Here is a 12,837-nt window from a genome sequence, read left to right as displayed (position 1 = left end):
GCGAGTCTGCTCGACCGCTGTAGCCGTGCTGACCACTGAGTCTAATATAATGGCTTCACCCTTCAGCCGTAGAACTGCTGAAACCATCTTCGCATCTTGTAAACCAGCAATAACACGATCTCGGAGCAGCGCTGGACGCTCCCCCGCCGTGAACTTGCAGGTCACGGAAGAATGCTTAATCCGCGCCAGAAAATCAGCGACGCGTTCCTCTGCCCCTTTCGAGAAGCGATCGAACTGGTATCGAGCGAGCTGTAATGATATGACTTCTCCGGCGCCATGTGTGCTTTCATCTTCTCCACAATGTCCTGAAACGACAGCCCGTCATCATGGGGCTTGTCCGGCGCCACCAAATCACTCAGTAGTCGATAATGCTCTGCCGAAAGCGAAGCGAGCAAGATCGACTTTTGTTTGCTCTCGTCGACCACATCATTCGCGTGGAAATAGCATCCCAATTTCTCCGAAAACAATTCGAAGTCGTGTCCGACAAAAACGGGCACATGTCCGTTTTCAATCATCCTCGTCAGCCAAGTAGAGTGTACGAGGTGCAGTGGAACATGAGGAGCAAGCGTGCCAGCATCAACTCCGCTTTATTGCGCGACCGGAAGTACATTCCTGCCACCCCTAGCGGGCGAGGCATGATATACGAAAACCCAATCACGTGATACAGCACACTCCTCCCCTCGTAAAATGACAAGTCAAATGAAGAAAGGACAATCATAACTTGACCACCTGAAACCCATCAACACTCATCATCCTCCAAGTACCGCGGCCACACTCTGACCCGCCTCGGACGGGCAGCGCCGCCAGACAGTCCAGGCTCAGACACCTCCCGGCTCGGTTGAGGTGACACCCTTGTCGGACTCGCGCTATCCGCAATAACAACCGCCCCCGGTTGACCAGCCTGCCCGATGTCCCCGGGTAGGACAGAATCAGGCGAAGACCCCCTGGGCGTCGGCACATCCGGCCCTGGCGACACAACGTCTGGCGCCGGCGACATTATAGGTGGGGGTCTCACATCGTTCAGCCCGGGGGGGAGTGGGGGGGGTGACGCTGGACAGCGACCATGCATTTGGTCACGTGCCGCTTCCACACTTCCCCACCATCAGTCCGCACCATGCAATTCACCGGCCCCAGTACCACAGAGACCACAGCCGGCACCCACTTGGAACTGTGGAAATAATCGCGCACCATTACCCGCTGTCCCACATCGAAGCCGCGCAGCCGCGTCGGACGCGACACCGCCCCACTCCCCGACCCTCCAGGTCGCAGCAAATCCAGTCTGGACCGCAATGCCCGTCCATAGAGACGAATGGCAGGCGAATCACCCGTGACAGGATGAATTGCGTTCCTGTAATGGAGCAAAAAGACATCAACCACCGTCTGCACACGTGCAACACCCCACCCCCCCCCCTGCGCAAAGCCCGTTTCAACATCTTAACAAACGACTCAGCTTGCCCATTCGTCTCAGGATGATACGGTGCGGACCTTAGATGTCGAATACCATTTTGGCGCATAAACTCATCAAATACACCCGCGATGAACTGCGGACCGTTATCAGAGACCAGGATCTCCGGTAACCCTTTATTAGCAAAGATCGTCCGCAGTTTCTCTACTGTAATGTTTGCTGATGTATGCTGCATTACTACAACCTCCGGCCATTTAGAGAATGCATCGATCACAATCAAAAACATTTTGCCATTAACCGGCCCCGCAAAATCTACATGGACCCTCTGCCAGGCTCTCACTGGGGTAGGCCATAGTCCCGAAGCTCGACGCGGGTTATCAGCATCTGTTTGGCACGTGGCGCAACGCTTAACCAACTGCTCAATGTCTTTGTCCAACCCCGGCCACCACAACAGGCTACAAGCAAGACTCTTGGTCTTCACGACGCCAAGGTGACTGACATGCAGTTCTTCCAAACACCGCTGCCTGAACTTCAGTGGAATCACGGTCCTCATTCCCCACATAACGCACCGTTGGACCAACGACAGCTCCGATGCAAGCGACGTGAAAGGTTGAAATGCCGGTGTCGAAGGCAGAGCGCTCCAATTCCCTGTAGAAATCGCCTGGACGACACGGGCGAGCACCGGATCACGAGCCGATTCCACCGCAACCTGTCTGGCCGTGACCGGCCCGCTTTGGACCTGGCCCAGCGCGAACACATCGACCCGGTCGGCCAACTCAGACGCAGCTGGACCCTCTGCACACTGCAAGCGTGAGAGCCGGTCACAGTTAGCATGCTTCTCGGTGCTTAGGAACTGAATATCATAATCGTAAGCACCAAGAAACAGACACCACCGCTGTATTCGCGCGGCCGCTACCACCGGCACCCCGCGTTCGGGTCTCAGGATGAATTGAAGCGGTTTGTGATCCGTCTGCAAAGTGAAATGCCGCCCCAGCAGGTATTGATGAAACCTCCGCACACCCCAGACGAGGCTGAGAGCCTCGCGCTCGATCTGGGCATATCCGCGCTCTGCTGCGGACAGGGTCCGGGATGCAAAACAAACAGGCCGCTCGGAACCATCGTCCATCCTGTGGGAGAGCACTGCTCCGATGCCATATGCAGAGCTGTCGCATGCCAATAGGAGCGGACGTGCAGGCTCGTAGTGCACGAGGACCGTATCCTCTGTGAGCAGCCGCTTGACGCGGTCGAACGACGCCTGGTGTGCAGGCCCCCAAGCCCAGCGCTCGTCCTTCCTGAGCAACCGTGTTAACGGTGCAAGTTGTGAGCTGAGCCCTCGCACGAACCTTTGGTAATACTTGGCCATACCAATGAACGAGCGCAGCTGCGTCTTGTCGCGAGGCGGTGGCATGCGTTGAATCGCTTGCACCTTCCGAGGACCTTTCAACAGCCCCTCTGGCGTGATGATGTGCCTGAGGTATTCCAAGCGCTGCTTGAAGAACGCGCACTTGTCCCTGTTCAAGCGCAGGCCGCACGCTTCTAGCTTTGTCAGCACTTGGGCAATGTTCGCAAGGTGCTCGTCCGCCGTTTTCCCCGCATTGAGCACATCGTCCAGGTAGGTCTGAGCGGGCAGGCCAATGCAAACCTGATCCATGGCTTTCTGCCACAAGGCTGGGGCCGAAGCAATCCCAAAACAGAGTCGGGTATATCGATAGAGTCCTTGACACGTGTTGATTGTCAAAAGCTCGCTACTCCCGGGATCCATCGGCAGGTGAAAATATGCATCACGCAGGTCTAGCTTCGTGAAGTATCGACTCCCTGCCAATCGCGCATATATTTCATCGATTGATGGCAGTGGATATTGCTCCACGCTGAGCCCCAGGTTAACCGTGGATTTGAAGTCCCCGCACAATCGGACAATCTGAGTGGCCCAATCTGAGTATGACACCCGTTCGATCACTCCACAGGCCTCCAGCCTATCCAGTTCACCCTTGACCTTGTCCCGCAGGGCATATGGCACCGGACGTGGTTTACAAAAACAAGGAACCACCCCCTCCTTCAGGAAGAGTTTTGCCTCCATGCCCTTGAGTTTCCCAAGGTCGTCGCAAAACAAACCTTGATGTCTTTGAAGAATTTTCTCCAGCTGATCCTCCCACCGGCTCGGCACGGGTTGCACAAGGTGAACTGCGGCCCAGTCTAGCATGATGCGGGCCAGCCAATCTCGGCCGAGGAGAGACGGTCTCCTCCCCCGCACGACATACACCCGCAGCGTGGCGACCTGGCCTTGGTACCGCACAGACACGTCTGCCATCCCGACTGGCGTTATCTTCTTGTGGGTGTACGTGAACAGCGTGAGGTTGGACCTGATAAGCTTCAGGCCGTTGAGTCTACGCGTGGTCTGTTCGCCGATGATCGACACAGCCGCTCCCGTATCGACCTGGAACGTGATCGGCGTTTTGTTCACTTCGACTTCCACCGTCATCCGGCGCGCCGCCGCCGGGCCAATTGAAAACAGGCCCATCAACAGCCGCCAGTTCCGCCCCGGGTCGCCTCGCACATCGCCGTCCATGACCCTAACTGTGGCCGGCGCCCCACGGCACACACGCTTCAGATGACCCACCTTGTGACAATTCAAACACACGGTGCCTTTATACGGGCACGCACGGCGCAGGTGTCGACCTCCGCATCCCAAACACGTCCGCGGTCCCAAATTGGCTGCACGTGCAGCCGCACCGAAGGTCGAGCGTGCGTCCCGGGGTGCTCGCGACCCCGCGTGGCCAGTGATGGTTCGAACATCCCCGCGAGTCTACTCGACCGCTGTAGCCGTGCTGACCGCCGAGGTAGAATGTAATGGCTTCACCCTTTAGCCGTAGAACCGCTGAAACCATCTTCGCATCTTGTAAACCAGCAATAAAACGATCTCGGAGCCGCGCTGGACGCTCCCCCGCCGTGAACTTGCAGGCCACGGAAGAATGCTTAATCAGTGACGCGTTCCTCTGCCCCTTTCGAGAGGCGATCGAACTGGTATCGAGCGAGCTGTAATGACTTCTCCGGCGCCATGTGTGCTTTCATCTTCTCCACAATGTCCTGAAACAACAGCCCTTCATCACTGGGCTTGTCCGGCGCCACCAAATCAATCAGTCGTCAATAATGCTCCGCCGAAAGCGAAGCGAGCAAGATCGACTTTTGTTTGCTCTTGTCGACCACATCATTCGCGTGGAAATAGCATCCCAATTGCTCCGAAAACAATTCGAAGTCGTCTCAGACGAAAACGGGCACATGTCCGTTTTCAATCATCCTCGTCAGCCAACTAGAGTGTACGAGGTGCAGTGGAACATGAGGAGCAAGCGTGCCAGCATCAACTCCGCTTTATTGCGCGACCGGAAGTACATTCCTGCCACCCCTAGCGGGCGAGGCATGATATACGAAAACCCAATTACGTGATACAGCACAGTTTGTGCTCCGTCATTCTGAGCGAGTGGTTCGTGCTCCATCATTCTGAGCGAGTGGTTCGTGCTCAGTCATCCTGAGCAAGTGGTTCGTGCTCCGTGATCCTGAGCAAGTGGTTCGTGCTCCGTCATCCTGAGCAAGTGGTTCGTGCTCCGTCATCCTGAGCAAGTGGTTCGTGCTCCGTTATCCTGAGCAATTGGTTCATGCTCCGTCATCCTGAGCAAGTGGTTCATGCTCTGTCACCCTGAGCAAGTGGTTCATGCTCCGTCATCCTGAGCAAGTGGTTTGTGCTCCATCATCCTGAGCGAGTGGTTCGTGCTCCGTCATCCTGAGCAAGTGGTTCATGCTCCATCATCCTGAGCGAGTGGTTCGTGCTCCATCATCCCGAGCGAGTGGTTCGTGCTCAATCATCCCGAGTGAGTGGTTCGTGCTCTGTCATACCTAGCGAGTGGTTCGTGCTCCATCATCCCGAGCGAGTGGTTCGTGCTCCATCATCCCGAGCGAGTGGTTCGTGCTCAGTCATCCTGAGCGAGTGGTTCGTGCTCCGTCATCCTGAGTAAGTGATTCGTGCGCTGTCATCCTGAGTGAGTTGTGAAATGACACTCGATTTCTGAGACGTTTGCCACCTTGACATGTTTTCTAAATTACCGAGCCCAATTTTTTTCCACCTGACACACATAGCTGATTATGAAGATCAATGTTTGTGAACATATTCCTGATTATCTGCAATGTATATTTCATGGGCAATTAAACTTCGCTGTCTACAAGGTTGTTCTACATTCTACTCATGAAGCTGGTTGAGAGAATGCCAAGAGTGTGCAAAGTTGTCACCAAGGCAAAGGGTGGCTACTTTGAAGAATTTAAAATATAAAATACATTTTGATTTCTTTAGCACTTTTTTGGTTACTACATAATGCCATGTGTGTTATGTCATACTTTTTTATGTCTTCACTATTATTGTACAATGTATAAAATAGGAAAAATAAAGAGAAACCCTTGAATGAGTAGGTGTGTCCAAACTTTTGACTGGTGCTGTATATAAACACAGTTTTGTTATTTTTTTTCTTTGTTTTTTGAATCGTGGTTTCTAGTTACACCTCTTGCCAAATTTCAACTTTCTAGCACACTTTTAAAGTACTGAACTCAACATTTACACCAGTGAGTCGGTGATTGAATCAGCGAGTGGTTCAAAATCACTTTATATAATCGATAGATCAGGAGGGTGCAATATCTTTTTATTTAAAAAGGTCAAAAATTATAAAATAAAACTATTGCTTATAGTCTTCTGGGCTGCTCGGCAAGCTTAAAGGGGAACCCAAGCACAAATATATTTTTTCTGAAAACCATTGAAAATCATTAATCATGGTGTCGTTTGAAATTTTTTTGCCAATCATAAAGTGCTGAAAAAAACCCCAGAGTGTCGATTTTCTTCAATCCCTCAATCTTCAATCCCTCAATCTTCAATCTCTATTTTAGATTTTCTTCAAACCGGAAGAAGACTTCCGGTTCCGGGTTTGGAGTGACGAGAGGTCTCCTTGGGGGCTCCCTGCTGACGTTCTCAAAGTTAAGTTTCCGGTTGTTATTTGTCCCGTTTTAACTGTTTAATTTTCTCACCTACATGTTACTGTGTGTTCCTAGTTCTGTTTTGTTTCAAAAATCGTGCCATTTTGTGAGTTTTTTTTGTCGACGTTCTTACCGGGTGTTTGAGGCCTAGGCCTTGGCCTAGGATTGAGGCCTACCAGTTCCCCTCGGTGTTCGATTGTTTTTTTTTTTCTTTGTTGTGATTTTTCTCCCCATAACCTTCAATTTCCATCCTCCCCACTTTCCTAACTCCCCCATTCTCCCAACTAATCTCTCTATTTCTTATCTCAAAAAAAAAACAACAACAACACGCAAACCTTCTCCCGATTCTGCTTCTTCTTCCTCCTCGTCTTCTTCCTCGATTTTTTTTCTTCAACACTTCCATGACCTAATCTGTTGAAAACTCTCTCAAACATTAATAATAACAACAAAAACGATCTTATAATGCTTCATCTTCCTCTCTCACACATATGGTACTCTTTACTGTTTCATAATGCACGACTCTTCTGCTATTTTAACAGACTGCTCTAATTTCGACCTCTCCTTCATTCCTTGCCTAAAAAATCCAACCATTACAACGCTTCTTCTCTCCATTCTCTGAATTCGCCTTCATTGCATCCATCAAGATTTGTGTTAAATCGCATCTCTGACCTAAAACTTTTAAAAACCCCAGTTTGCTATGAATGTTCGCTTTCCATCAACCATTCTTTTTTTCCAACGTCAGTGCCAACTCATCCCCCTCACCCCTCACTCTTCTCCCTCCAGGCCTCCCTCTCACCTCTCTCAAAAATTCCCCCCTCACCTTTCTCTCACCTTTCATCCCCCTCACTCATCCTTCTCAAAGTTGCCCCCCTCTCATCCACCAAGCTGCCTCCCTCTGCTGCCCTCTCACCTCCATCTCTTCACTCCACCTCCTCAAATCCTCAACTGCCTTCTTCCCACTTTCTTGTCCCCCCTCTCCACCAGCACCACAGAGCCTTTTCTCCTCCTCATTCGGAACCCCTCCCCTAGCTATTCTGCAATCCCCCACACTCTTTCAACAACCCTTCTTACCTCCCCCCCTCATCCCTTGTCCTACCCTCCCCTCCCTCCACCCCCTGCACCCAAAGCCTCCTCCCCTACCGCTTCATTAAAAGTGTGGACCTCAAATATCCGGGGCCTTCGCTCAAACCTTTCAGATTATTCCATACAGGCTGCCACTGACAAACCAGACGTAATCTGCCTAACAGAAACTTTCCTCTCCCAAGACATGTCTGACTCCCAAGTATCTCTCCCCGGTTACTCCCTCCTCCGGTATGACAGACCTGAGCCTCGTCCTTGTGGAGGTATTGCTCTCTTCATCGAAGATTCTATTCCTCACTCTCCATGCACTGCTCTCACTCCCCCACACCCCCAGGAATACCTCTGGCTACGGCTTCCCCTCCACTCCCACCTCATGTTTATATGTGTACTGTACCGTCCACCTAACAGTGATGACTCCATCTACACCTCACTATCCGAAAACATGGACCATCTTCTATCTTCTCATCCAAACTCTCTCTTCCTCTTATGTGGTGACTTCAATTGTCATCATGCCAGTTGGCTAGGTGTGGGTACCTCTCTCACCTGTCATGGCACCTCAGCAAAAGCTTCCTGCGACTCATTGGGACTGACTCAATCGGTCAACTTCCTGACCTGGATCTCAACCAATGGTACTCCATCTCTTCTGGATCTGATTTTGACAAATTTCCCTGACAATATCTGCTGCTCTTTCTCCGCTCCAATCGGTTCTTCTGACCACATCCTTGTCAAAGTGGACATCTCTCTGGCTGTCATCAGAGAACAACCTCACCGCCGTCAAATCTGGCATTTCACTAAAGCCGACTGGCAGGGTCTCCTAGCAGCCATCAAACTTACAGACTGGTCTCCTATCACTACTTTCTCAAACATCAACTCATCCTGGGAATTCTTTCAAGGAAACTTGCTCTCCCTCATACACAGATTTATCCCCTCTCGTGTTCAGTTGTCCTACCCTTCCTCCCGCCCTTGGTTTACTGAAGCTTGTGGCGAGGCAGTTGTCCTGAAACAACTTGACTTTGCCTCATGGAAAGCAAACCCAACTGAGGGCAATCTCAGTTCCTTCCACAAAGCTCGGAACAAGTGTGTATCTACCCTCAGGAGAGCCAGAAAACAACATCTTTCTCATCTCAAGTCTGAACTCTCAAAACCTCTCTCCCTCCTCAAAATCCTGGTGGCGTTCAATCAAATCTGTTTCTGGTGTATGTTCCCCTTCCATCCCCTCCCTTACCTCAAATGGCCGCACTGTTGATATCGCACGTGATAAAGCTGAATGCCTAAACTCGGTGTTTGCAGCTAAATCTTGTGTCCAAAACCCATCACTATCTCTACCCACCTTACCCAGTCGCACCCAACTGTCCCTGGACTCTGTGTCCTTTTCTCTTAACAAGGTGGAGAGCTTGCTTTCAAACCTCGACTCAGATTCTGCAACCGGTCCAGACGGCATCAGCCCACGTGTCCTCAAAGCCTGCTCTTCTGCTCTTGCTCACCCTCTCTCTGTTCTATTCACCCTCTCATTTGCTCAAGGTCATCTGCGATCTGCTTGGAAATCTGCTTACATCACTGCCCTGCATAAAAAAGGTGCAAAAACAGATCCCTGTAACTACAAACCAATCAGCCTTCTCCCTATCATCAGCAAGGTTATGTAATCCATCATCGCTTCAGACATGAAATCCTTCCACTTCTCCAATGGCTTGATTTCCGCTCATCAATTTGGTTTCAGACCTGGTCACTCTACCATGGATATGCTGCTTCTGCTCTCCCCTCAATGGATGGAGCTCCTCAATGCCAGACAGGAAATCCGAGCCGTATCCCTGGACATATCATGTGCTTTTGTCACAGTCTGGCACCCTGCCCTACTCACCAAACTCTCTTTCCATGGTATCCAAGGCCATCTCCACTCATGGCTCGTAGACTTCCTCTCCTTTCGCAGTCAACGTGTGGCCCGAAATGGAGTTCTTTCGTCCCCTCTTCCTGTCCAGGCTGGAGTTCCTCAAGGTCATGTTCTGGGCCCTGTTATTTTTCTGGTTTTCATCAATGATCTCTCCGACTCTGGAAAATCCTCTATATCTCTTTGCTGATGATTCCACCATCTGTCATCCCTCAGACCGGCAAGCAGCAGCTTCTTCGCTCACTGCAGATCTGGATAAAATCACAAACTGGTCCTACACGAGGAACATGTCTTTCAATCCAGACAAATCTCACACTCTCACTATACTATGTCTCTTCGAAAGGACCGTTTAGAAAACCCCCGCATCCACTTTCTCAACAATCCTCTGGAAGAAGTCTTTTCTTTCAAGCTTCTGGGTCTCACTATCTGCCATGACCTTTCCTGGGAAAGTCAAATTTCCAACCTCGCCTCAAAAGCCAGTCGCCGACTGGGAATCCTCCATCGTGCAAAGTCCTTCCTCGGCCCTCTTGAGCTCCTGACCACTTACAAAGCTTTTGTCCGTAGCCTGATGGAGTACTGCTCTCCCCTCTGGGTTGGTGCTCCTGCCTCCCACCTTTCTCGGCTTCACGCTGTCGAAACCAGGGTATTTAGGATCATCGGCATCTCCCGCATTGAAGCTGAGTCTTTGGGCCTCTCACTCAATCACCGCAGGTTGGTCGGTGGTCTTTCTGTCTTCTACCGACTCCTCTCCAGCCTTGCCCCCCCCCTGCTCTCTCTGCGATTTGTCCCCACCACATTTCCACAGGGTGCTCAAGGTCCGCCAACAACCCCCTTCTGGTAAAACTACCAAAATCACGAATCACTGCTCACCTTCACTCTTTCATTCCTATTTTTTCCCGCCTTTGGAATAAACTCCCTCACTCTATTCTTTCCCATTCTTCCCTCCAGGCTTTAAAAACAGCTGTTCACCACCACCTCTGATCACCCCCCATCCAAATCCCCGATCTTTTCTACCCCCGATAATCCACCCAAGCCCACTTCCTTCAATTCCCCTGCTTTCCTTCCTGAAAGTCCCTGTAATGTCCATCTTCTCTTCCCCATGTTCCCCATCCCATCCCCATCCCTCTCCCTTCCACAGATCTCCTAATATCTATGTTCACCATTGTTTTGTCCCTCCCACTTCCGCCCCTCTTATCTCATGCCCCCTTGCTGTGCGTTGTGCATTAGCTCTCATACGAGCCTCAACAAGGTATACAAAAAAAAATCTCCTTGAATCCCCTTGATCCAAATGGTGACTTACACAGAGAAACAGTGTATATCGACCTCTGATTCTGATACTGATTCCACCGTCATTGGCAACTCTGAAGGTTCTCAGTATGAACTATTTGAGACAAAATTAGTGATGGAAACACTTTTGGGGGAGTTATTGGTCTGTATTGTTTTGAGCCTTATGCAAGCGATTCAGACAGATGTCAACAATGGATGTGTGAGTGAAGATGAAAATGCCGGTTGCATGTTTACCACAGATTACTGGTTTTGTTTTATAAGGGGTTTGTAATAATTGATAAATCAGTTGTTCACTTATCTAATAATCCTGATTAATAAAATCAGTGTTTTATTAATGAAAATGCCGGTTGCATGTTCACTACTGCAGCAGAAGCACGGTGCGGACACGGCACGACACAGCACGGACACCGCGGACAAAATTGGCGACGAATGCTTTGGCCCACCATCGCAGGCTGACCAGGTATCTTGCAGGTTACAGGATCATCCAGTTTCATCTCGCTGTCTGTCCTTGCATCTAGTTCCATCTAGTTTCGTCTGGCTGTGTGTCCTGTCCGGGTCCCAGGCTTAGTTATTTGATTGTTTGTCCTTACATTGTCTGGTCTGAGAAAAATCAATGCTTATTATGGTGGTGGCAGTTCCATTTATGCAAAGTGTAATGTGTGTCATTTGGAATGAAAGGTTTATAGGTGGTGGAAATAAAAAGAATATAACCCCTTCTGTACATCAATTACGTTTCACTCCAACCGTTACTCTTGCAAGTTTACAGGGTTATTTTAGTCTGTAAACTTGGTGATGTCTGTAAAGGATGAGCAGGTGATGTTAAATTATGAGAGGTGAAGGCGTGAAGCAGTACTTCGGGAAGCACAAAATGTGGAGATGAAGAACAGCGGGGAACAGGATACTGGATGATTGCTGGATAGATAGATGAAGAAGGGAAGGTCCCTGCTCAACCCACACAACACATATATCTCTTATACTTGGACACAGAGAAGGCAATCTAATTAATGGCGCTGCTCACTCTGGGAACCTACACGTCTCTGGTATGCTTGGGGTGTATTTACAAAACCGCAACAATATGTACATTACTCTTTTGGGAATTTTGAAACAAAATTCTAAACTAAATTTATGCAGGACACAAAACATTTCTCAAACATAATTTTTGTTGAAAAATGTAAAATGGGCTTGTATTAAAAAACCACAGGAATGGAGAAAACACCACAAAAACAAAAAAGAACAGTGGTGGTACAACCATACGTCATTATGCCATGACATGTGCTGTTAAAAGTCAAAATATTGCCTAGTGTGAGTATCAGCAAGTATCTTTGCTCATTATATAAAGTGCCATCGGTGGTGGGGTTGGGGGTGAAGGTGAGAGAGGGGTGGGGGGATCTCGTGGAACGAAATCAATGGACAAGTTAATCAAAAAGTGGTGTAGGCCTCACACAGTCAAAATCGTAAAGGTGTTGAAAAAGAACAGATGATTGAACAAAATATTGGAAGGCAAAACCATACGAGCAAGTCTCCAAGAATTGTCACCTGTCCATTTCACTATTGTTTCACAAGTACAATGCAAAACCAGAAATTATCACCTGCACTGAGAAGAAAACTGAAACAACAGAAACAGCATGCAGAACAAAATATGAAGCTTGTGCATTTTTTGCAACCCCAATATTTAACAACCCTGTAAAACAGCTCAACTGCCAAATGTTTAAATAGCGTGTGTGGTTGTAAAAGCAAGATCAAGATAAATTATCATTTTACTTCATTCAAACTGGGAACAGACTCCATGACACTGTGAAGCAAATATGTTTCAGATTGTGGCACATTTCTGTCCTGGACAGCAACACATGCTCACACATACGGAGGCAGTGGGAGAGCTCGTGAAAATGTCCAAGCCATGGAAAAACAAAGGGCTTTTCCTGTCAACTTTTCTTAGTGGTTTCCTCATTCTACAAAAACCAACTGAAATTTGTTGGGGTCACTTCAGTTTCTCTCCGAAATACAAGATAGACTGCTGTAACTGGCTACCTTATTCACTTAAATGTGGTACTTACTGCATGTATGCCAAATAAACTTGCATTTCGTTTGAGCCGAAGGCATTGAGAAAGTTAACAGTGTACATTGTTTGAATAGTAACTTTTGATGAACATTGTTTGGAAAGCCAAAATGA

This window comes from Eptatretus burgeri, chromosome 14 (assembly GCF_056783735.1).
Source record: "Eptatretus burgeri isolate ZD-2024b chromosome 14, Ebu_testis_v1, whole genome shotgun sequence".
Classification (NCBI taxonomy): Eukaryota; Metazoa; Chordata; class Myxini; order Myxiniformes; family Myxinidae; genus Eptatretus; species Eptatretus burgeri.
This window is presented reverse-complemented; position numbering follows the sequence as displayed.